The 26,882-nt window shown below is 50.0% G+C and overlaps 1 protein-coding gene across 4 annotated transcripts in view; it reads right to left on the reverse strand.

Moving 5' to 3' along the window:
* Positions 1–26,882, reverse strand: part of SEMA4D (semaphorin 4D) — a 161,094-nt gene that overhangs the window by 107,953 nt on the left and 26,259 nt on the right. For all 4 annotated transcript variants that reach the window (XR_011484960.1, XR_011484959.1, XM_020886118.2 and 1 more), the window contains exon 2: positions 14,194–14,265. The gene's annotated coding sequence lies outside the window, so the exon portion shown is untranslated. The remainder of the gene's footprint in view (positions 1–14,193; positions 14,266–26,882) is intronic.

A 26,882-nucleotide genomic window follows, 5' to 3' on the forward strand; every position in this document is an offset into this window, starting at 1 on the left:
CTTGGTGTCTCCAGGGATCACACAGGCCCAGCCACAGGGTGAGGGCCTCGGGCTCCGGGTCGTGAACAGGGAGCTGCCTTTCAGCCAGGCTCTCCGGCAGGGGCCCAGCAAGCCCCTAAGCCTCTCCGAGTGTCGGTGTCCAGCCTTGAAAACAGGGAGAGCCACGGCATCCGGTCCAGTCATGGCTGCATGGTGGCAGCGAGGGTGAACGGGGACGTGGTGTATATAAGACACCTCAGCGCCGCTGCCCAGAAACCACCTCGGGAAGAAGAGCTGGCAAAGGAGCGCCTCTCTGCCCCCTGACTATACTGCCCATCAGGACATCCTCCCGAGAGTGGGCCTAGCCCAGGGGCCACCACGCTACCTGCAGGGGGGGCTGGATGGGGGCACACGAGTGCCAGTGCAGAGGGGCCAACGCTTTGCGGGGCCTGGAATGGGGCACAGCGTGAGGATGGCGGGGCCTGCAGCTGGTCGGGAACCATCCTGAGGAGACGGGCAGACACCACAGGCTCAGCCCCACCAGACACGGCCTCTGACCAGCACCCAGTACCACCCTCAACGTCCCACTCCCCACAAAAAGCAGCGCCTACAGCTCTACCACATGCGTGCTAAGTGGCTTCAGTCATGTCTGACTCTTTGTGACCCCAGGGTGTAGCCTGCCAGGCTCCTCTGTCATGGGATTCTCCAGGCAAGAATACTGGAGTGGGTTGCCATGCCCTCCTCCAGGGGATCTTCCCCACCCTGGGATCGAACCTGCGTCTCTTCTGTCTCCTGTGCTGGCAGGTGGGTTGTTTACCACTAGGGCCACCTGGGCTCCACTGCTGCCATGAAAAATTCCACACTCCATGATAGGAGCCGGGTCTGGGACACAGCAGAGTTTGGTGACAGTAGGCACAGACACTCATGGCTGTCTGCAATGGACACAGACTCCTGAGGTCCCCCTCTGGGCACCAGGACAGAAGACTGGCCGACACGTCCAGTGACGGAAACCAGGCCATGGGGTAGGCAGACATAGCCATGTGACTGCCACAAACACCGGGTGTCTGGGTCTTGGTAATAAGCAGGATTCAGGATGGCTGCACCCATCTGATGGACAGAGCCATGCTATACGAGAGATCCATGCCCTACCCCTGCAGGACTGAAACGTGTTTCGTCCCTCACCTCAAGTCTGCTGCTGTTGCTGCTAAGTCGCTTCAGTATTGTCCGACTCTGTGCAACCCCACAGATGGACACCCACCAGGCTCCCCCATCCCTGGGATTCTCCAGGCAAGGACACTGGAGTGGGTTGCCATTTCCTTCTCCAATGCATGAAAGTGAAAAGTGAAAGTGAAGTCACTCAGTCGTGTCTGACTCTTAGTGATCCCATGGACCGCAGCCTACCAGGCTCCTCCGTCCATGGGATTTTCCAGGCAAGAGTACTGGGGTGGGGTGCCAGTGCCTTCTCCGGACCTCAAGTCTAAAATCCCTTAAATCCAGAAACCAGGTAGGTCCATCCCACCTGCTGACCCAAACACCGCGCAGGCAGGGGTAGCATGCTAGTCTGCCTCTTCTAACTGGAGGGTTCTAACGAGCCACAGAGGTGGCGGGAGACAGTCAGTGTGCGTGGGATGCTGCAGGACTGCGACAAGGTGACAACGCAGACTCTGCTCCCAGGAGGGGCCCCACCTGCTCCGAGGCACCAGCCCAGTGACCTCCTGCACCTTCCTCTCCCTAGGAGCCTTTGGTGACAACGCCCTGGCTTGGAGACAAGATGCAGGAGAGGCAGGACAGCCACAGTTAGTGCTCAGGTGGGCTCAGTGGGAATACCATGTCCTGGGATGGCGTGGGGACGACTTTCAGAGCTGCCCAGGGCCTTGTGACAGTTCTCATCAGATGTCCAAGCAGGCGTGCTCTGTGACTTGGCCGAAAGTGCCAGGGAACTGTGACCCTCAGTGACAGAGCTGGGCTCATGAAACTAGAGAAAATATTAATCCATCCCTTCAAGAGTTAAAAGCTGCTTCTCCAGTCAAACCAGCATTATGAAAACACTTTATTCTGTCATTTATAAGAAACAAGAATGTTTCCAGCTTTCAAGGTATTTTGAGGCAACATATTGAAATATTCTTTACATTCATTTACTAGAATTATATATAATTTAAGTATTTTAAGACTTTCAGAAAATAGGCAATATGGCTTACAATTCTAAAATATTTTCATAGATTTATAATATACGAGCCACCTGTTTTAAAAAACAGAGTTTCTTTGATTCACTTACGGTCTAGCTGCTGAGAGTCAAAACCACTCTCATCTAATAAACAGCCTATGAAGACAATTAGCTCTGAAGGCAATTTTCTTAAAGCAACAGTAATATTAAAAGAAACACTTGGGGAAACACTTTTCTTCTGTGATTAAAAATTTCACCCAAAAATTAAGGTACCAAGCAGAGGCTCAGGGTTTCAAACAGCAGCCTTCACCATCCAGAGATAACAAGACATAAAATTTAATGCGGCTTCCACCGCAAAGGTGCTCCTCAGATCAGCACTAGCTCAGCAGACCCATCTCCAGAGCTTTGCAGCCCACTGCAGACCTCAGGACTCAGAGTGCATCAATGGGTCAATTTGACTTGCAGTAAAAAGCAAGAGAAGTGTCTATTTTTAAAAAGACCTATTTACACGTTCTTGCACTTTAAAAAAAAGTTAGCAAAGAACCCAATGCATACATTTTGGTCAAATGAAAACCAACTGACCCGTGTTCAAGCTCACCACACCTTTGCACCAATTTTAAGCATGAATTCAACCTTATTTGGCTCTAGAATGCACCACGTTAATAATTCTCCACTTAGAGCTCGGCCTTGGTCATAGCTGCCAAGTGCCAGACAGCATGAGGAGAAAAGCTCCAGGGACAGACGAGCCAGACTTCAGTCTCACCAAGTTCAGATAGACAACAGAGGTCCAGTGGTTCATCACCTGCCCTCTGACCTGACCCTCATCTTGTGGGCCAGCCAGGACACGGGGCTTCTCTCCCACCGCCCCTTCGCCTAGACACACCCTACACACTACTGGCCCCAGACACGCTGACCACCTTGGCACTGTCCTCTGCTCCAGCATCTTCTACCAATCAGCCACTCAGGGCATCCTCCACACCCTTCAAATGTGCCCAGGCCCCTCTGGGTTACAAGCTCATGATCTTTCAGGAAAAAAAAAAAAAAAAATTAAGGGACCACAGATGGACAGATCATCGTGGGGGCTCTCGGGGTGGGGGGCCTGCTCTGTCATCTTAGGTACTCTCAGGAGGTGGGTGGGGGTCCGTGCAATGGACAGGATCCCCAGGGGACTCATGGGGGTATGCGTGGTGGATGGGCCATTTTCCAGCTGGGGGAAACAAGTTACCAGGCAGAGAACCCAAGGGTGCTGAGGCAAGAACCCAGCATAGTGGGTCCAAGGCCAGAAGAGAGATGTGGCCAGAGTGCTGTTACTGGCAGGATGACCTTGGGCTCTGACCACAGCGTCAGGAGGCCCTGGCCATGAGCAGGGGGCAAAGGTGGCCCAGAGCCAGGAGCAGGGAGAGAGCACCAATCACCCACCGCCCAGACTAGAGACTCCTTCTCAGGCCTGTAGGGTTCCCAAACGCCCGGCCCCCTCGGCCCACTTGCCATCAGGGCTGCTTTTTTTCTATATAGCCCCTGGGTCCCTCTCACCACTTCCACCTCCACACTAGGCCAGCGCTTTCTGTTTTCCTTCCTACACGGGCCTGCACTAAAATTGAGTTAAACTGTGGACTCTGATCAGAAACTCAGCGCCAGACTCTGCTGTTAAGACAAAGGCCTGGGGGCTGGCAGGAGGGTGAGCGCCTCATGCAGGGGACAATCACCCCACAGGGCGGGGAGGAGGCGGACCCGGGGTGCTGACAGCGTCTCTCAGGTCCTACAGCTGGGTGTTTAAATGTCTCTTCTCTCTTCCCCACTGGGCATGCACCTCAGTGTACACGAGCCCGAACTGTGCAGGCAGGAACTTGCAGACTGACACGGGTGAGGCTGGTGAGCTCGTTTGTTACTAATGCCCCTTCCCCAGCCAGGCCACCGGAAACACATCACACATCCTTCCCACCCCTGCTGGCCACAGACCAGCCCCTGACTCGGTCTACTTCCCCTGTGTGGCCTGGGTCACAGTCACTGCCAGAGCAGTGGGAGGGGTTCCTTGGGTTGGAGGCCAAGGGGCTGTCCGGCGCCCAGCCACAGCTCCGCTGGCGTGGAAGGGGTGGCCTCATATTTTCAAGCTTCCTGGTGTCTATTAAATGCAAATAGCTCTGCAAGGCACCCTGAACTCCTTGCTGGGTTGCAGCAGCACACGAAGTTATAAGGAAGCCAAGTGCCTGCGGAATCTCAGAGAAGCAGGGCGCAAGCTGCAAGGAAGGGCAGGCGCCGGCAGGATCGGACACATCAGAAGAAACTGCCCGGCCAGGGCCACCTCCTGCGCTGGCTGGAAGTACAGAGTCCAGGTGAAGTTTGGAAAGACAGATGATTTTCACTGGCAAAGAAACCACTGGCAAAGGATCAGCACCAGACACGCATGCCCCTCCAGCTCTTGTGTCAAAACCCACTCGTGGGGGGTGACGATCCATGCAGGCCTGGAGGAGATCAGTGCTAGACACCGCTTTGCACAACCGGGGTCCTCAGTCCATCCTGCTTACCCCTTCCCAGGAAGGAAGCAGACAGACCACCAGGCACAGACCCTGGGCCAGTGCTGGGACCTGGTGCCAAGTGCGCCCAGCCAACACCCACCCCACAGTGCGCAGTGAAAGTGGAAGTCACTCAATCGTGTCCGACTCTTTGTGACCCCATGGACTATACAGTCCACGGAATTCTCCAGGGCAGAATCCTGGAGTGGGTAGCCTTTCCCTTCTCCAGGGGATCTTCCCAACCTGGGAATTGAACCCAGGTCTCCCACATTGCAGGCCAATTCTTTACCAGTTGAGCCACCAGGGAAATCCAACAATACTGGAGTGGGTAGCCTATCCCTTCTTCAGAGGATCTTCCCAACTCAGGAATCAAACTGGGGTCTCCAGAATTGCAGGCGGATTCTTTACCAACTGAGCTATTAGGAAAGGCCCACGGTGCGCCAGGCCTGCCTGCAATCCCCAGCACAGGGGCCAGCCCCACGTCTAGAGGACCTGAGTGGTCCACACCTACCAGTGGGCAGACGTCACCCCTGCAGCAGCGCCACCTCCTCCTCCTTCCCCCATGCACAGGGAGGCTCCTGGTTCACCTTCCACTGTCAGCAAAGCAGAGAGCCTCCAGTCACCCAGGTGTCCGGGGGACAAATGAGCCAGCTTGCAAAGTGCATCCTGGACCACCACCCCCACCCGAGAAGCAGGCTGGGCCACCAGCAGCTGCCAAAGAAGGACCTTTGCAGGGCAGAGCGACAGGACAGCCCTGAGCCTGCGGCGCCTACACCCATCCCACCCCACGCCCTCTTCTGCCGCACCCAGCTTCCTTAGGTGAGATAGCTGTTGTCCTGTGTGGGCTCTGGGGCACGCAGCTCCAGGCACCCCTCCACCTGCAGTGTGGGTGGGGCAAGGGCCCCAAGAGGATAAGCACTGCCCTGACCTCAGCAGGTTCCCAGGGTGGGTGGATCCAGTCCAGCTTGAGCAGCACCGTGGGAGCTTGGGCACAGAGGGTGTTTGGGGGACACAGAGGGTAGCTGGGGTACATAAAGGGCCCTGTGGAGACGGCACAGCAGCCCAGAAGGCCCTAGTCAGTGCCCAGGTGTGAGCTCCTGAGGGCAGCTGTTGGACACAGGGTACCTGGGAACGGCAGCATTCATACATGCCAAGGGCACGTGCACCCCGCTAAGTACACACACGCCCCACCACGTGCAGAGTAAGAGCACCCATACCCAGAGAACACCTAGGCCACTGCAAGTCCCCAACATGACGGTGGAGCCAGCACCGTATGTTATCTTTCCATGATAAACTTGTTCTCTTTGAGTGCCTTATTCCTTCAGCTCAGTTCAGTTCAGTTGCTCAGTCGTGTCCAACTCTTTGTGACACCATGGACTGCAGCACGCCAGGCCTCCCTGTCCATCACCAACTCCCTGAGTTTGCTCAAAGTCATGTCCATCAAGTCGGTGATGCCATCCAACCATCTCATCCTCTGTTGTCCCCTTCTCCTCTTGCCTTCAATCTTTCCCAGCATCAGGGTCTTTTCCAATGAGTCAGCCAGCCTTATTCCTTGAATACTGCTCTTTCACTTGTTCAATCATCTTGAAAAATTCTGCTTGTGCAGAGGGGTAATTTTACTCAATGCAAAGGTCTTTGTGTCCTTTTTCACCTGGCCTCCTCTCCAACCTTCACCATACCTTCCTGCCCCCCATCCCTGGCAGCACAAACATCATGCGTCCACCCACATCTTCCTCTTCCCAGGAGCCATGATACACGTTAACGTGGATACACAGTCATGAGTGCATTATAAGAACAGTCCTGTAACAGCTCATCACACACATAGAGTTCAGCAAGGGGGGGGGGTCCTTTATCAGCTCTCAAAACACACCATACATACAGCTGCTGCCAATGTAAAGCTGGCACGTGGAAGACGAACAGGCCAGTGGGATGGATTGGAGAATCCCTTAAAGGAACCAGTTTACATGAGACCATAATATACCACAGAACTGGGTTCAAGTCATTGGTCAAAGGACTGATCACTGAATAATTCTTTAGTGCTGGTACACTGGAGGGAAATAAAATTACACTCTCCTCCCTCAAGCATCTTACTCTCTATTATGCAAAAGCAGTTTTAGACAGGCTCAAGAGCAGAATTTGTACACAAAACAATAAAACACCCGCCAAGAAATCAATAGAGGGCCCATGGAATCTTTCTAACAATATAGTTATTAATACTTAGAAGTCATAAAAGAAACGAGACACATTTGACCATATAATGATTTAATCTTGATGGCAAATGACACCTTAGTAAAAGTACTTAGCAAACAACAGAACTGGGGAATAAATGTTTTCAAGACAGAAAACCATCCATTCCTATAACGAATGGAAAGCCCCCACAATAGGATTACCCTGGTGGCTCAGTGGTAAAGAATCTGCCTGCCAATGAAGGAGACATAGATTCGATCCCTGGGTTGAGAAGATGCTCTGGAGAAGGAAATGGAAACCCACTCCAGTATTCTTGCCTGGAGGATTCCATGGACAGAGAAGCCTGGTGGGCTACAATCCATGGGGTCACAAAGAGTCGGACACAACTCAGCAACCAAACAACAACAAAAGGATACAGGAGGGAGAAATACCCTAAGAAAAATACAGGCAAAGAACCCAAATGGGCAATTCACAGATGGAGGGACCTTTGAGCAAAGATCCTAAACTCACCAGATTCAATGAGACACACATCAAGGAACAAAGCTGCTGCTCTGGACTTCTCAGACCGACAAGAGTCAGAAAGACCGCTCATGCCCACCAGTGAGAGAACCTGTAGGATCAGGGTACACACCCATCCATGCACGAAAGAGATGGACTGCTAGATCTTTTCAGAAGGCGACCTGGCACGGTCTATAAAACAAAGAGACACACACCCTGGCCCAGTGGTGCCACTCCCTGAAATCCATGCCTGAATAACAGCCCGTGCGTGTGGCTGGGGTATTTACGGGAGCACTGTTTACACTGGCCGTGTTCTTTTCCTGTGGCAGCTCTAACAAATGACTCTAAACCGGGTGGCTTAGAACAACAGAAACCTATTCTCTCAGAGTTCTGGAGGCCAGGAGTCTGCAATCAGCTTCTCTGGGCTGAAATCACGGCGTCAGCAGGCTTGCGCTCCCTCCAGAGGCTCTGAGGGAGAATCCTTCCTGGCCTCTTCCAGCTTTCAGTGGTTTCTGGCACTCCTCGGTTTGTGGCCACTGTATTAGTCAGCACCCCCAGAGAAACAAAATCAATAGGCTATGTATACACAGAGAAAGGGATTTATTCTAATGAATCCCATCACGTGACTGTGGAGGTTGACAGGCCCCGAGATCGGCAGTCAGCACGCTGGACCCAGGGGAGCTGACGACGCAAGTTCCATCTCTAGTCCTAATCTGAAGGCAGGAGAAAACCAGTGTCCCAGCTCAAAGACAGCCTGGCAGAGAGAGGGAATTCTCACTCCACCTTTCTGCTCCAGCCAGGCCTTCAACTGATTGGATGAGGCCCACCCACGTGGAGGAGGGCAATCTGCCTCAGTCTGCCTACATATTCAAAAGCTAATCTTGCCTGGACACACCCAGAATCAGGTTTGACAAAGTGTCTGGCACAGTCAAGCTGACACATAGAATTAGCCACCACACCCACATCACTCTAATCTGTTTCATCTTCACATCACCTTTCTCCTCTTATCTTTCACATTTCTGCTGCCTCCCTCTTGTAAGGACACTTGTGATGGCATTTAGGGCCCATCAGATATAGCCCAGGACCACCTCCGCATGCAAGATTCTTAACTGAATCACATCTGCAAAGATTCTATCTCTAGAAAAGGTACCACACAGAGGTTCCAGGAATTAGAATCTGACTTCTTTGGAGGCCGTGCTACAAAGGGCCAAAAACTCAATCCTGGAGCCTGAGTGAGTAGCTTCGAGTAGCGCCTGGTCCAAGTTCTTAATGACCACTGACCAGTCAGTAATTAAGCAACACCTTCCCTCAACATGGCCAAGAAGACAAAGACAAGGACCCCCACCATGATAATGAACACAACTGGGCCTCTCTCAGATTCTAGTGAGGACCCTTTGCTTCCCAAGGCATTTCCCTGAAAAAAATGATTGCCCCTTTGACTCAAAGGCATAGGCTATCCGAGCCCCTGGAGAGCCCTGTCTTTTTAATGAGGCAGCAAAACAAACCAAGGAAGCCATGAAGAGTATCCATAAAGGCTTACACAGAAAGATGGAGGCACTTCCTTTCTAAACTCGCCTCCTGCTCTCCAAATCATGCTGTACAGAGTCTGCCAGCCCAGCCAAGACAGGGATGGGGGGTTCTGCCTCACCCCACCCCTGCCACTCTCCCTTCCTGCCTCCAGACACATTAGGACCCCACCACTCATGCCGAGGGGCCCAACTGAGCAGGTCTTGCATTCCCACACGCCATCCCGTACTCTCCTTTCCCATCCAGCCAGCTGTCCGAGTCTTGCAGCGAGTCCATCTCACCCCACGGGCCCATCCTTGTGTCCCACACAGACCAGCCTCACCTGATGAACACAGGGTGGAGGGATGGCCCCAGGCCACACAGCCTGTCCTCTGGGAGTAGAGCTGGGTCCCACCCCTCAGGGCCACCCCTTGGACATCTCCCTGACTCCAGGTGGAAGCTCCCAGGACCTCCTCCCCTCCACACTTCACGTGCCCCAAACCATACTCCCGGGATGCCTCCTAGACAGCCTGTGTGGAGCTGGCCTGTAAGTGGACCCTCCATCCTTCCAGCTGCTCAGCCAAAACCTCAGTGCATCCTCAGTGCCCACCCCCCGCCAACCCTAGATCCAACCTCGAGGCAAGTCCACTCAGCTTCACTTCCAAATAAATGCCCGACTGGGCCATCCTCCCACCCCTATTGCTGCACTCTGGCCCAAGCCACCACCTCTCCCCTGATCACCTCACAGCCTCCTAACAGGGGGCCCCATCCTGCCTTCCAGGGTCCATTCTTCCTAGATGCCAGCAGTCCTGTCCAAACCCTTGGCTCCCAGGGTTCCCATATGAGCATCTCTGAGCACCATGAGCTCACCATCCACCTGCGTCTTCTCTTACCTGCCCCTCCTTGACACCTGAGCACACTCCTACCTCAGGGCCTTTGCACCTGCTGTCCCCTCTGCCTGGAACACTATTCCCGAAACCCAGGTCCAGATCTCATCTTTCCTCAACCAACTGCCCTTTCTCCGCGAGGCCCTCCCAGGACCCTTTCTCTGCTTCCTTTCTCTTCTTTGCACCCAGCGCCTCTTCACCCCCACATCTGACTTACTGATCCCCTTTGTGGTCCATCCTCCCCAGCAGCAGAAAGCTTCTCCACTGTGGCAGGCCAGTGCCTAGAGTGTGTGGAGCACAGCTCAGGAGCTCAGGGCACTGTCAAGAGTCATGGGGCCTGCAGGCTGACGGGGCTCCACGTCCCGGGGCCAGCCATGCACCCCAACACCAGAACGGGGCTGCAGCTCCATCCAAGCTCTGCGTGTGCACATGCAGAACAGCACCGGGCAGATGTGGAACCCTGAGGCCTGTGCGTGCCACAAAAACGTGCCAGACACACCAGAAAGTCATTTACTGAAAGGCTCGCTTCACTGGCCCTTGCACTTGACAGCATCGCCACAGGCCCCGTCTTTTCAGAGAAAAACAGGCCTTTGTGGGATATAAATAGCCCAGCCAGATGTGAGAAGGCCTGCGGGGCTCTCCCAGCACTCGGGCCACGTGCCCCGCAGCTGCTCAAATGGCAGCCCCCATTCAGCAGATCGTCGGCGGGGCTTCCAGGGGCAGGAGAGGGTTAAACAGTGGTCCCTGCCCCCCATCAGATCAGTGGCAGGGATTCACCAAGGCCATCGCTAACTCACAGGCTCAGCACTCCAAAAAGCGTGCACAGACCACAGCTGTACGTGGCAGACCAAGCCGGATGCACTGCACGTTTCTTTATCCACGAAAAACAGGGGAACCGAAGCCCAGGCAATGGGGACCCTGGATAACAGGGAGCCCGGATAAAGGGCAGCCTGATCAACAGGGCACCGGGACCACCTTTCCGGAGAACAGCATGCTCACCAAAGCCAACTGCTTGGTTCCGTGTGCAAGAGAAACGCCATCTGAGCACAAAACCCATTTCTTGGCTGAGGCCTGGAAGGCCATGTGCAGCCTGAAGGCCCTGCACAGTCCCTGTCTGCAGAAAGGCAAACACAAGTGCACTCAGAGCTGGCTGAGCGGTATTCTCAAAGCCTGACACTTCCTCATTCTTTGAGTCCCTAGTCTGTGGGCCCAGCCTCGACCGAAGGAGAAATTCAAATGCAGAGGGCACAGTCTAGACTTGTGCCTCCCAAAGAAATACCAGGCGGGTCACACAAGTGAGCCACATGTGTGATCTCAGATTACACGTGTGCCTACCAGTCACACTGAGAGCAAAGACAAACAGGTGTAGTTTGTGTTAACAACACACTTGACTAAGCCCAATACACAGCCAATCCCTCCAACACATAACTAATAAACAGAGTTGTGGACAGGACATCTGCCCATCGCTTCTGAGTCTAAGGCCTCCCCAGGCACCGCATCGCCCGGCTCTGACCAGCCACACGTGGAATGCTCCTCGCCCTAAGTGGTGTTGGCCACAGTGCTGGACAGTGCGGGTCCAGGTGTGGCTGCAGGTGTAGAAGCCTCCACTCACTATAAAGGGACCCAACAAGATCAGAGTCGGGTGACGGCCATGGAGGGAGGTCCTGGACACAGCCCTCTGTCTACCCCGGTCCTGGCTCTTCGGAGCCCCGTCCTCAGGACACAGGGGCACCAGTGCCTTGCAGACTGTCTCTCACTAGAGACTGACTGGGGTGCCTCTGAGCTGGGGGGTGCTCAGGCCCCCCCATCATATTACAACAGCTTTTGGACACACACCACTCTGTGCATGCCTGTGTGGGTGACCTGTTGCTCCTGCAATATAATCTATACTATAAGCCTTAAAGGACACAACTGAGCTAACATCCTGCACAGATCAGCATTAGAATGAAGTGAGTCATGTATAGTTTTTACATTAACAAGTCCCTCAGGTCTAAAAGCTCAGACCACTCATTTTTGGTTACAGCAGCACCCCAGGACTCTGCACACCCTTGGGAGGTGGTCCTGGGAGCTCATCCAGGTGACAGCCTTCCAGGGCCTCAGCCGGTGGACCAGAGCCCTCCCAGGCCTTCTGACACACACAGGAGTAACTAACTCCCATTCACTTAATTACATCTGGTCTTCCCAGCGGTCACGTACGGATATGAGAGTTGGACCATAAAGAAGTTAGAGCGACAAAAAATTGATGCCTTTGAACTGTGGTGCTGGAGAAGACTCTTGAGAGTCCCTTGAGCAACAAGGAGATCAAACCAGTCAATCTTAAAGGGAATCAAACCTCAATACTCATTGGAAGAACTGATGCTGGAGCTGAAACTCCAGTATTTCGGTCATCAGATGCGAACAGCTGACTCAGTGGAAAAGACCCTGATGCTGGGAAAGATTGACGGAGTCAGAAGATGAGATGGCTGGATGGCATCACTGATGCAATGGACGTGAACTTGGGCAATCTTTGGGAGATAGTGAGGGACAGGAAGGCCTGCTGTGCTGCAGTTCACGGGGTCACAAAGAGTCGGACACAACTAAGCAACTGAACAACAATTACATCTACAGTCATGCCACTCTCAGCTCTGCAAGACACTGAATGCCATGTGCTGAAAATAAAAGCACACTTCTTACGGACAGGTGGCCTATCTCGCAGCTGTGGAGCCCCCTGCCTCTGAGGGCCACCCTGGTACCCAGGCAGCACTCACAGGGCATGCTTGGTAAGAAAAAGACTGTGTGGTTGTTAGGTAGGCATCACCAAAACCAAAACAGTCAGAGTAATTCACTTCCTTTACCCGAGCTCTCACTAGAAGCAGGAAGGCTTTAGGAGTTTGAGTCTAAGAGAAAAAAAAAATCACAGGTGAGACATAAAACTGTACCTCCAGTCAGACATCCACATGAATCTGATCCTGGGAGGCTTCAGATTCCCTCATGTCCCTCCTGTTCAATGCTCCGGGGAAGCCCCAGGCAGGTGATGTGCCCAAGGTGGGTACCCCAGCACCCCGACCATCCCACACCTTGAAGCTAGATCACCTGGTCCCCAATCTCGTGGGAGAACACACAATCTCAGTGGTCAGCTCCTCGCAGAGGCTGCCCTTGGTTCAAGCACATCCCCAAGACTCTCATCATAGAGACAGATGGGCCAGCAGCAGCAACAGAAGGACATACCTGCCCCATCTGCAAACAAGAGACCATGCCCACCCCGCCAATTTCTATCTGAACCACTTCAAAGCAGCAAAGCTGATCCCGGAAATGAGTTGTTTTCTTCTCTTCAACACAGGTTCTAGAATATTTTTTAATCTTCCTAAGCTTTTCCTTTTCAATTACCTTTTGTAAACCATCTGTTTATAATGTGAAAGGTAAAGCCAGGGGGAGATTCCTAACATGGGGGTGGGGCAGTTCCCAGAGTCGGGCAGGGCTGGGCCAGGAGCCAGCCTGGGGACCAAGCCCTGAAGGCTCCCTCAGAGAACAATTCCGCCAGCAGGACGGGTACCTGGAGAGGACGCGGTACTTAAATGTCCTGTGTACACACTGCAAATAAAAGTTACTCCTGGAAACTCCCTCTAACGCAAGCACGTCTGGACAGACTTCTATTCCAGCTCTCTCTCCGGGACACGCACAGATGTATGCGGGTCTCAAGTGGCCGTGGCCCACCCCCTACCCACCAGCTCGGGGAGGGACTGACGGGGCGGGCACCCGACATTTCCACCACCCTCCTCCACGGCCATGTCCAGAGCTGCCAGCTCACAAAGTGAGCTCTCTGGAAGCTTATTCTTGGGCTGCTGGCTACCAGCCCAAACAAACGGAAAGGCTCCCTCAGAAGCTCTCTTCTCTCCTGGCTCATTCAGAGCAAGTAAACGCGATGAAAGCTCCAGATGGAGCCCCAAGGTGGACCCTGAGCTGAAGACGGCCCTCCAGGGCCATGGCAGGTACCAAAGGTTCAAATCCAGTTTAGGTATGACTGCCAGGGTGTGAGACTGGAGGTCCTAAGATGTTGCCCACCTCCCCGCAGGAGAGCAGCATCAAAGACAACGATGGATGGGAAGTGAGGGGGCTCAGAGCTGGCATTCGTGCCAAGGCTGGGCAGGGACTCCACTCTGTAGCCCTGGCCCTTCCCCTCCTGCCCAGGGAAGCTGGCGCTGACCACAGACACCCCACTCCTGGGCCAGCCCCCACTGCAGCCCTCCTCCTGCCCTGGTGTCTGCTGCCGCAGCCGGCACACAAACTGTGAGCCCTCCAGCAGAGCCACCTGATCCTTCTGATACCAGCTTTCCTCCTCTGCCTTCCCATCACCAGCTGGGGCCAGAAATGTAATAAACAGACGAAGCTGCTCACTGATGGGAGAAACACCTACGACCAGACCTGCTCAGGAGCCACCTCTAAAAAGAACCGCACTCGGTAGGCAGATTTCATCCCTTACCTGATGATCGGCGTTATCAAACACATCAGCAACTGGGATGCGGCTTCTTCCTTCCCGCTGGGATGGCAGAGTCTGAGACAGAGAAAAGGGGACGCGTTAGCAAGCAAACTGTGAACCGGAACCGCTTACCCGCCAATCCTACACACAGACAAAATGCCATGGACACTCGACAGGCCCCCAGGGCTCAGTCATGGCCAGGTAAGACCAGGTAAGGTCAGCATCTGCATGAGCAAAGAGTGTCACCTGCACCCTGATTCCATCCATGCCACCCTCCTTGGCCTCATGAGCACTTAGCATGAGCTCCTGGAGGTACAAAAGGAGTGGGGGCGGGTCAGGCCTTGCCAGCAATGGTGTGAGTGCTAGCAAAGTAGAATTAACAAGGCTTCCAAATGGGTCCCTGATGTAGAATAGTATAGTAAGAAACTGTGGGTGAGTTCAAGGTCAGTATGTCAACAGTGTTTACATTTTCATTTTTAAAAAAGAATTTAACAATGTTTAAATTGTTTAATGTTTAATGTTAAACATGACTTAACAATGTTTAAATCAGCAGGGAAGCCTGGCGTGCTTCAGTCCATGGCGTCACAAAGAGTTGGACACGACTGAGCGACTGAGCTGAACTGAACTGAAGTTTTAAAATGAGTTATGGATGTAAAAGGGTTTCCCTGGTAGCTCAGCTGGTAAAGAATCTGCCTGCAATGCAGGAGAACCCAGTTCAATTCCTGGGCTGGGAAGATCCCCTGGAAGCGGGCATGGCAACCCACTCCAGTGTTCTTGCCTGGAGAATCCCCATGGACAGAGGAGCCTGGAAGACTACAGTCCATGAGGTAGCAAAGAGTCGATACAACTGAGTGACTAAGTACACGTGTATGTAAAAACCAAAATCAGAAAAAAAGAAAAGAGGGGAGGAAGAGGGGGAGAGTCAAAATGAGAAAAAAGAAAGGAAGAAAACAAAACAGCTCTGGAATTTGTGAGAGTGAAGAAAGGAATAGGCTACCCACTCCAATATTCTTGTCTGGAGACTATAGCTTCACATTACGGCTTCCCTGGTGGCTCAGATGGTAAAAGAATCTGCTTCAGTGCAGGAGACCTAGGTTCGATCCCTGGGTTGGAAAGATCCCATGGAGAAGGAAATGGCACCGTACTCCAGTATTCTTGCCTGGAGAATCCCATGGACAGAGGAGACTGGTGGGGTACAGTCCATGGGTTTGCAAAGAGCTGAACATGACTCAGTGACTAACACTTTCACTTTAATAACCTTAAAAACAGGGTGGGCCTACTTTAACTGTCTCCCAGTCAGAGCTGAGGAGGAGTGAGATGCTGAGGAGGCCCTTTGCAGGCGCGCCTTCCTTCCACAACCTCAACCCCGCTGACCAAGCCCGACGATGCAGCTGGCGGACCTGACACTGCAGACGGTCAGCGCCCCCTCACCTGGCCCTCTGTCCCCAGAGCCACTCCTGTGTGTGGCAGGCCTGACCAGTCCATCACAGCCCAGTTCAGATTTGCCTCCCCTGGAAGCAGGTCCCCGTGGGAAAGGCCTGGGCGGAGCAGGCTGAGGTTTCAGGGCCCAGGTGGATGCAGCACGGAATCCAAGCAGCCACCATCCGCCGCCACCACAGACCATGCCCTGCAGAGCTCTGCCTGGCAGACTTGATTGCACGTGGCCCTGCGATCGGCAGGTAGACAGTCCCGTCCCTCTGTGATGCAGGAAGGGCTCACCGCATAGGACTCAGACAAGATGGAAGCCACGTTCACCTGAGACCAGGTGAGACACAGGCACCCTCAATTCCATTCTGGGCCTTGGCCAGGATGCGCTGAACGGTCATCCCCACAGATCAACCGGAATGAAACACTTGTCACCTGACTCTGCTTCAGCTTTTCTTCTTCCCCCAGGCCTCCCTCGACCCACAGCCAGGCTGAGCCCTCAGACAGCCCCGCTGAGAACAGGCCGGCCTTGGGGGACACATCCTCCAATCTACCACCCCTCACTCTTCATCCCACTGCCCCACACCTGGGTCTTACAGAGGGTCTAACACCTCCCTACAAAGGAAAAACCCAGAGTGCCTGATCCCTGATGTGCCTGCCATGGTCACACAACTCTCCACGGCAACATCTGTCTCCACACATCTCTCTCCCTCCCTGGGTCCCCACAATAATCCTTTCAAATAAAGACTTTTGCTAAGCCTGGCTTTGATTTTCATTCGACCACTGATTACAAATGACCTAAAGCCCAAAAACACGTGGATCTGACAGACAGGTGAGACCTCTGATTTCCACCTTCCTGAAGAATCTCAGGGTTCCCTAAGGTCTCACTAGTTCTGGCTCAAAGTACAGACAGGGACTGGTTCGAGAACCAGCTGAGAAGCGTGCCTGAGACCTTAAGCCACAGGTGCTTCTGGGGGCTGGTGAGCAAGAGAAACAGGGGGAAGCGACATCAAGGAAAATCAGACCACTCACGCATGTCCAGTGTCCCGTTCACTACGGAAACTCTGCACTTCCTTGGAAACATCACACACAGCACACAGGGAACTTCCCTGGTGATCCAGTGGCTAGGACTGTGCTCCCAATGCAGGGCGCCCAGGTTCGATCCCTGCTCAGGGAACTAGATCCCACATGCCACAACTAAGAATTCACGTGCTGCAACTAAATATCCTGCATGCTGCAACTTAGACCAGGCACAGACAAACACATGAATAAAATGTTAACAAACAGACAAAAAACAACCACAGCACATGGAACCTTTTGCTTAAGCTGATACCCCTCCAGGAGGTGGGCAGGTCTCCATGGGGCCATCCAAAGCATAATACACAGTGAATCCAGTCCTCCTGCTCCCCACACCCTTGCAGGTAGAGAAGTTCTGGGTGGGGAACACTTCTACCACCAACAAATGCTTTACTCATTCTCCCAGCAAGGGGTGAAGGGGTAGCGGGTGGGGCTCACTGGGGAACCTTCACTGATCGACTGAACATGCAAGATTCTCTTTCAGTCAGCAAAGAATCTGCCTGCAATGCAGGAGACCTGGGTTCAGTTCCTGGGTCAAGAAGATCCCCTGAGGAATGGCAACCCATTCAGTATTCTTTCCTGGAGAATCCCATGGACAGAGAAGCCTGGCAGGCTACAGTCCATGGGGTCACAAGAGTCAGACACCACTTGGTGACTAACCACCGCCACCACTCTTTCTAAATATGCTGCTACCAAATGTGTGAAAGGAAATGTTCATCTCACTGCTGATCAGAAAAATACAGATTAACACAAGATGCCATTCTCCCCCTACAGAAGTAACAAAGAAAAAAAAAAGATAAGGTTCAGAGGTGGTGAGGAGGTGTGGGCCCCTTCCCACGGTCAACAGGAAGTCTTTTCTAGAAGCAACATCCGGAACCTTCCAAATCAATGCTAGCTACAGGTAACAATGTTCTCATCTTGTATTCACACACAGAAGTTCTCATCCAGCAGCCTCTTGATAGCAATAAAAACAGAAAACATCCCCAAAGAGAGGATTAAATGAGTATCTAAAGGACCAGCTTGGTGCCAAAGTGTGGGTATGGTCTTTCTGGACTGATGTGGTTTCTAGTCACACCTCCTCAGCCAACCCAGGAGGCAAGGGGGACACCCACTGCCCTACCTGAGGCATGTCAACACAGGAGAAAAGCCGTCAAAATAAACTTCTGAAAGTTGCATCCATCTGAGTTCTGTTCCCACCCCAGAGAGCAGCATATGGATAGAAAACTGCGGTGCACAAACCACGGAGAAATTCCTGGGATCCGCGTGTGTTTCTTCAGTAACAAATGAAATAATGAATCAGATCTAACAGAAGGGGAGGATGCGTTTTGGCAAACTGCTTTTCCTAGCAGCTGATTAAACTAGGTTTGTGTTTTACGAAGGGAAGCTCTCAGGATTTGCTGAGATCCAGACTGCAGAGCTCGGTACTGACATCATATTTCCCAGCAGTTGATTAAACTAGGTTTGGGTTTTAGGAAGGGAAGCTCTCAAGCTTTGCTGAGCTCCAAACTGCAGAGCTCGGTGCTGACATCACACACACACACTCCACCCGGGCAGGGATAGTCTCTGCGGAGCCAGAGGGAAGTGCTTAGGAAACGCTCCCCACCACTGTGCTGCAAATTCTGGAAGCTTGATTTCTCATGAATGCAGATGTTGGGACATCCCACTAACTTCCCTCCTAAACTTAGATACGGAACCATAATTCCTCACAGAAACATCATTAGCCATGCGTTGTTTTTTTTTTTTTATGATAGAAAACTCATAATCTGGTTGATGCAGAGAAGTGGGGACTCCAAGGGAAGGGGAGACCCCATGCTCTCCCCTGGTGATAACACTGATGTGAGTGGCAACAAACAGCCATCTGACCAGACACAGAGATGTTGTTGCCTTGGGAAAACTTATGTAATATGAGAGCTGTGTTTTCTTTACAAAACAGAATTTTTTGGTACAGTGATGCAATGCCTTAAATCTGAAAGAGTGAAAATGCCCCAAAGTATCAGTTAACAGAAAACAACAAATGCCTATCACTTACAAACAAGTCAACGATATAGGTTATACATCTCTTTGATCTCAAAATCATATAATTGGATGCTTTTGATTATGAGATTAAAATATGGAAAAGATGAGCACCAAAAAAAAACCAACAACAACAAAACAAGCCCACAGTAACTTCAGTGGAGAGCCATCCTTGGCCATTTACAAAAGCACCAACAGCCTGCCCTGAGTTGGAAATCCTGAGCTCACACCAGCCGTCTCGAGTCTAACAATCCAGCCCCCTCTAAGGACAGGAGTTTGTCTTTGTTCAACAGAACTACTCTGGGGCTTCCCACAATCAAGTCTTGACCTTCCCCTTTCTGCTTAAGGTCACAACTACCTGCTTACCGTGGTTGGCTTTGGACATCAGGGACAGGCCCCTCCCCACGTGGCTGAGGGGCCAGGAAAAGCCATGGTCATGGAAGGCCAGGTTCCAACCTGAGGTTCCACTGGAGTGAGGGCCCCACAGAGGAAAACTGACCAAGACTTGGGCCAGTTGTGAGTTCAGTCTTCACACTCGGAGGGTGTGCTTTAGGTCTGCCAGGAACACGGGGTGCCAGGGAGTCCTCAGCTCCTGGGGGCAGGCTGGGCCAACTCCTGGCCATTACCACGGGGCCCGGAGTGCTCATGGGGTGAGAGTCCTGCTCTCTGCTCAGAGGATGCTGACGACTATTATACAAGGCTGTGGCTCCAAAAGCATGGGATTTATTTCTTTATTCACTGCATTTTTGTTCTTGGCACTATGCCCTCTCCACAGCTAAAAACATCTGGCTTGCTCAACACAGCACTGGACTTGTGATAATTAATCAGTACATGCTGATTGACCTGGCAGGGCCCAGAGTGCCAGCCCAGGAAGACTTATTTTCAAAATATCATCCAAGAGCCTCAGACAAGACCAGGAAAGTCCACATGTGAAGGGCTCACCTACCCTCCATGGCCAAATTCTCACTCTAAAAAAAAAACCCAGCCCATTGCATCTCACAGAGGACAGACAGGAGGTGCCAAAAGCCGCTGGAAGTCAGCACCACCCAGTGACAAGGGCTGGCCACTCAAAGAACCTCAAATTATACAGGGTAGGCTGAGGGAGGAGGAAAGCGGGTGGTACAGGGCTTCTTATTGGGGTGATCAAAAGTTCTTAGAACTGTGACACAGGTGGTGGTTATACACACTGTGAGTGACCTAAATGCCACTGAGCTGTTCACTGTAATGTAGTTGAGTGTATGTTATGCTCAATAAACAAACACATACATTTACATAAATATAAAAAAAGGAAATTGAAATGAGCTCCCAATGGGCACAAAACTGGATTCTTCCATGGAAGGAAGACAATTGCCCCACCACTGGACAGAATCCATTCACCTATCTCCAGGCGAGGACGGTGACGGTTTGCATGGCCATCAACTCTGTACAACTTGCAGAGCTGTATCAAGACAGACAAATCCCACAGGTTCCAACGTGCCATCCACAGGCTGCTCATTCCAAAGTCTAAAGACAACCGAAGGGAGAGGGGAACTGTGAGATTCAGGAGGGAAGGGGGCTCGGGAACAGGCAACGGGACAGACGGAAATAAAGGGTGCAGTTGTGCCAAGAAGGACTCCTGCATTTCTAGGGGGGAGTGGGTGATGGGAGAAGATCTGGGGGGCTGGGAGTGAGGAGGAGGCTTGCCCCTGATGACAAGTAAAGCACCGCTGCCCGGGGAGAAGCCTGCCAGTGTCCCAGCAGCGCCGCCTCCCAGGCAGTGGGGCGTTCCCATGAAGGAACTGCAGCTGCCCGGGGCATAAACCAATGGAGCCCACACAGAAAAAGGACGAATGGTAAGATGAGTCCCCCTTATGCAAACGAAAATACACGGTGACCACGTAGATCTGTGCTCACACAGTCTTAAAATAAGGAACGGGGATGTCAAGTCACTTTCAGAAATGCCCTTTTTTTCCCCTGCCAAATAAGAATTCTTGCCACGGTTTCTCAAACATCCCTGAGAACCTATACAGTCAGAGAGAGAGGGCTATCTTGGGCCCTTTCCTTCTTCGAAAAGAATCCTTGCTCTAGGAAGACACCTGTATTGACCCCAGGTATGCCCAACCCGAAGACCCCTTCCAGCCTGCACAGCCCTGTTCAGACATGCAGACACCAAGCAGCCCATTCCTCAGAGGTCACTAGCCACCCAGGGACTCTGAGGTTCCTCCTGCATAGAACACAGTGTCTTGTCGAGACAGTACATGTTTCTGTCTCAAGGCCCAAGCAGGTCACACACATGCACAAACTCATCAATAACAGCCAAACTGTACTCTTCTCACTGTGATTCTTACTCATTAATCAACACCCCTATATCCAGTCCCCAGATGGGACACAGGTCTGCAGTCCTGAAGGTGGATGTTTTCAGGTTAGTTCTCACGTGACACCAAGGGAGGTAACTGCTAGGACGCAAGGACTCCTTGCTGGGTTCACGTGACGATGACACATATGAATACAACATCCGTTACTAGAACCTTCTGCAGGGATGCTGCTCCTCTTCCCCTGCCCTCTCATTACTGTGTAACTATTAGGTTCTAAGCCACAAGCTCCAGAAGACATGACCCAAAGAGAGGGGTTTGTTATTCTTTTACAAGCAATCTGAACAGAAACTAAAATGTCAGCAAACAACTGGAAAGGAATGGAATGATTAATCTCCAGAGCTAACCACCACAGTGAAGAATTAACAGGGGTGCCCCCTCTCAGCTGTCAAAACTGAAGGCTCTCTATGAAAAGAAGTGGGCACGCCTTCCCCGCCATACCCCACCCGCGCCCACCTCTATCCTGGCAGCAATGTGCAGACGAGAACAGGACATAGGAAACTCGGTCCTGGGACAGCGCTCACTTTCACACCCTCACAGCCTGGCTGCCCATCTTCTGAAACCTCAGAACTAGGTGGTCTCGGGAATCTCACGGAAGACACCATGCCAGCATGTGGTCCCTACAATTCAGATCCAAATGAGCCTTGGGCTGTGGGGGCTAAAAGGAATGTACACCCCAACTCCCTTGTAGGAGGGGCTGACTTTAATTCCCCTCCCCTCTATACTTCCTGGGCTTCCCTTGTAGCTCAGTTGGTAAAGAAACTGCCAGCAATGCAGAAGACCTGGGTTCGATTTCTGGGTCAGGAAGATCCCCTGGAGAAGGAAATGGCTACCCACTCCAGAATTCTTGCCTGGAGAATCCCATGGACAGAGGAGCCTGGTGGGTTCCCAGTCCATGGGGTCGCCAGAGTCAGGCACGACTTGGCAACTGAACGACAACCCGGCCTACTGTTCCGGCACCCTGATCTCAAATGTCTAGCATTCAGAATTATGAGAAATAAACACCAGCTGCTTAGAAACCACTCCAGTCTGCATTATTTTTTACAGCAGCCCAAACCCCAGAGCCTTCATCATTCTAAAAACGTGTACTTTAGGAATTGTGACAAAGGAAGATTAAGCCTCATACAGAAGGATGTGCTATCAACTATCTTGCATCCTCGACAAATAAACAACAACCAATCTCCGTTTAAACCTCTGACTAAAACATACCACTCCACTAGCCTTAATTTACCACGGTTTTCAAGATAATCCAATTTGTGGCCTTGATTAGCAATAGATGAAACATAAATTAGTACTACAGACACACCACTCAGAACTGTCCCCTTAAATACTATGAACAAGAGGGGAATCTCTTCCACCCTTTGGGGAGATTCCTACCACCCATCTCCTGCCCCACCATCTGAAACTGCTCCCTGGCAGCAAACTGATGCTTCTGGAAACACATGAAGACATGTAGGTCACTGGGGTGCAGTGTATTCACTTCCTACCTCTGGGCACCAAATGCTGACCCATACGCTTTAGTGTTCTTATGAACAAACCTCATTTGCTACTCCCTCTGGATACCACAGGTACCCCAGGAATCCAGTCAGGGAGATGAGGCAATGCCTTCAGCTAGGATGCTGGCCCCACTCCAAACAAAGGCTGCATTTCAGACACTGGGTCTAATACATTCCCAAGTACCCGAACCAGGACAGAGGGGTGTGATCACTGCAGACCCATAGACAGTAATGGATAACAAGGAGCACCATGAACAACTATGCTTATAAGAAAAGTCAACAACATAGAGGGAATGATCCAATCTCTCAATCACCACAAACTGTCACAATGTACCGTGATGAAATAAACAAACTGAACAACATTTTAAGAATAAAATTCATAGTTAAAAATCCTTTTGAAACAGCTATCTCCAGGCCCAGATGATTTTATCAGCAAATTCTACCAACGATTTAAGAAATAACAGCAATTCTACGTAGTGATAATTGCTCAGTCGTGTCCGCCGACTCTTTGTGACCCAACAGACTGGCGCCCACCAGGCTCCTCTCTGTCCATGGAATTCTCCAGGCAAGAATGCCGGAGTGGGTTGCCATTTCCTTCTCCACTATTCTACATAAGCTCTTCCAAAACACAGAGGAGGAAAAAACATTTCCCAACTTAAATGAGGCTAGCATTACCCCGATAACAAAACCAGGCAAAAACAGCCCAAGAAGACTGCAGACCAATATCCCTTGTGAACACAGATGCAAAAATCCTCAACAAAATATCAACAAATTGAATCCAGTGATACACTGGATTGGTCAAAAAGTCTTTTCAGGTTTTTCTGTAACACCTTCCAGAAAAACCCAAACAGACTTTTTGGCCAAACCAATATATAAATGTTATACCACAACCAAATGGAGTTCATCCCAGAATGCAAGGCTGGGTCAATGTGTAAAATCGATCAGTGTAATCTACCATATTAACCATCTACAAAAGAAAAAACACAAAAGCATAACAATTTACGGTGAAAAAGTATTTGAAAATACTCAGCATCCAATCATGATAACTCTTAGCTAACTAGCAATAGGAGGGAATCCCGACAGTCTACTAACAGATATCTATGAAGAAACCTATAGCTAACATGATACTCAGTGATGGAAGGCTGAACGCTTTCCCCAAATGACAGGGACAAAGCGGATGTCCGCTGACACTGCCTCTATTCATCACTGCACGGGAGCCCTGGCTAGTGATGAGGTGAGACAAAGATAGAAAACGTATACAGATTAGCAGGGAAGAAATAAAATGGGCTTTTCACAGATAGCATGATTGCCTCTGTTGAAAATTCCAAAGAACCTACAGCAACAACAAAAAAGCTCTCAAGACTAACAAGACAGTTTAGCAAAATCACAGGATACAAGATCAGTAACAGAAAATGAATCCTCTTTCCATGTACTCCCTGTGAATAATGGTAAATTGGTAAGTCGAACTTCATCACTATTAAAATGTTGCCTTCTGTGAAAATCTTATTACAAGAACTGAAAGACAAGTTGTAGACTGGAAGAAAATGTTTGAAAACCCCAACTATGACAAAGAACTTATGTTCAGGAAAAATTCCCAAAATTCAATAGGAAGAAAAAAAAATCAACCTAATAAAATACAAGATACTTCACCAAACTAGATACAGGGATTGCAAATAATTCATGAGAAAATGTTAAATGCCATCAGTCACTAGGAAATGCAAACTAAAATCACAAGGAGACACACAGTATGCAAATTAGAATGGTTAAAAAAAATAGTGCAGCCACTGTGGAAAACAATGTGGAGGCTTTTCAAAAAACAAAAGCAGAATTACCACATGACCCAGAAATTTCACTCCTGGTTATATATACAAAAAACCCCAAATCACTAGTTCTACAAGATGCATGCACCCCAGTATTCACAGCAACATTATTTCTAATTGTCAAGGTACAGAAGTAACCTAAGTGTCCATCAATAAATGAATGTATAAACACGACGTTTTATGTGTATATATATATATGTATGTATGTATGTATACGTATATGTATGTATGTAAAATGGAATATCAGTCATAAAAAAATGGAACTTTGCCATCTGCAGCCACATAAATAGACTGGGAGGGTACTATGCCAAGTGAAATAAGTTAGAGAAAAATAAATACTGTATGATATCACTTATGCATGGAATCTAAAAATACAACAAACTAGTGATTATAACAAAAAAGGAGCAGACTCACAGATACAGAGAACAAATCAGTGGTTACCAATGGTGAGAGGGAAGTAGGGAGGGGCAAGATAGGCACAGGGGATTAAGAGGTGCCTTATTATATCAGGTATAAAATAATATAAATACCTTATTATATCAGGTATAAAATAAACTACAAGGACATACTGTACAACGTGGGGAACGCAGCCAATATTTTATAAGAACTATAAACGGAGTGTAACCTTTAAACACAGAGAATCGCTATACCGTACACCTGTGACTTGGGCTTCCCTTGTAGTGCAGTTGGTAAAGAGTCTGCACTGTCTATCAACTATATTCCAATGAAAAACCAATGAACAAAGCCAAGTATGAGTGAGGATGCGGAGCAACTCGAACCCTCACAGGTTGTTGGTGAGAATGTAAAGCAAGACAGACACTCCAGAAAATACTTTGCTGGTTTTTATAAAGTTAAACATACACTTACCAAGTGGTCCAAAAATCTCATTCGTGAGTATTTATCCTAAGTAAATGCAACCATACCTTCACAGAAGAGCTGACAAACAAATATTACGGCCGTTCCATTTAAGGGTACAACAGAATACTACTCAGTGACCAGAAAAAAATCAAATGTCGATACATGCAACAATTTGAGTGAGCCTCAAAGGTGTTATCCTTAGGAAAGACGCCAACCTTAATAGGCTATCTACTCTCTGGCTCCATTTATAGGACATTCATAAACAAGTAAACTACAAGGACAGATTAAGTCAGTTTTTAGTGGTGATGAGAGGGTGCGAACATAAAGGGTAATACAGGCATACCTCATTTTACTGTCCTTGGCAGATACTGCTTTTTATAAATTGAAGGTTTGTAGCAACCCTTCTTCGAGCAAGTCTACTGGCACAATTTTTTCCAACAGCACTTGCTCACTTTGTGTCTTGGTGTTACATTTTGGTAATTCTCAGAATATTTTAAACTTTTCCATTTTAATTGTATTTGTTATGGTGAATCATGATCAATGATGTCTGATGTTACACTACAACTTGCTGAAGGCTCAGATGATAGTTAGCATTCATAAGCAGCAATTTGTTTTTGCCTTTGTAAACAAATTTTTATTTTTAATTTTTGTTTTATATTGGAGTATAATTGATTAACAATGTTGTGTTCATTTTAGGTAGATAGCAAAGTGATTCAGTTATACGTGCACATGTATCTATTCTTTTCCAGATTCTTTTCCCATTTAGGTTATTAGAGTATTGAGCACAATTCCCTGTGCTATACAATAGGTCCTTGTCAGCTTTCTAGTTTAAATATAGCAGTGCATACGTGTCAATCCCAAACTCTCTAACTACCCATCCACCCCACCCTTCCCCCCTGGGAACCATAAGTTTGTTCTCTAAATCAATGAGTCTGTTCTGTTTTGTAAATAAGTTCATTTGTTAGGCAGAAGACCTAAACAGACATTTCTATCAATACAAAGAAGACATACAGATGGTCAAGAGGCACATAAAAGATACTCAATAATACTAACTACTTAGAAAACACAAATTGAAACTATATTGAGATATCATTTCACACCAGTCAGAAAGGCTATCATCAAAAAGTCTACAAACAATAAAGGCTGGAGAGTGTGGAGAAAAGGGATCCCTCGCACAGCGTTGGTGGGAATGTAAATTGGTGTAGCCACTAACGATAACAGTATGGAGATTCCTTGAGAAACTAACACAGTTACGGTATAATCCAACAATCTCGCTCCTGGGCATGTATCCAGAGGATAATATGGTTCAAAAGGCTGCATGCACCCCAGTGTTCATTACACCGCTGTTTACAATAGCTAAGACATGAAAGCAATCTAAACGTCCACCAGCAGCTGAAGATAAAGATGTGGCTTGTGTCTATGTGAGTCATTCAGTCGTGTTCGACTCTTTACAACCCCATGGACAGAGCCCGCCAAGCTCCTCTGTCCATGCATCTGGAATTCTCCAGGCAAGGATATTGGAGTGGGTTGCTATTCCCTTTCCCAGGGGACCTTACCGACCTAGGGATCAAACGCAGGTCTCCTGCACTGCAGGCAGATTCTTTACCATCTGAGCCCACCAGGGAAGCCCCAAAGACGTGGTACCTATATAC

The sequence above is a fragment of the Odocoileus virginianus genome, chromosome 31 (assembly GCF_023699985.2).
Source record: "Odocoileus virginianus isolate 20LAN1187 ecotype Illinois chromosome 31, Ovbor_1.2, whole genome shotgun sequence".
NCBI classification, from domain to species: Eukaryota; Metazoa; Chordata; class Mammalia; order Artiodactyla; family Cervidae; genus Odocoileus; species Odocoileus virginianus.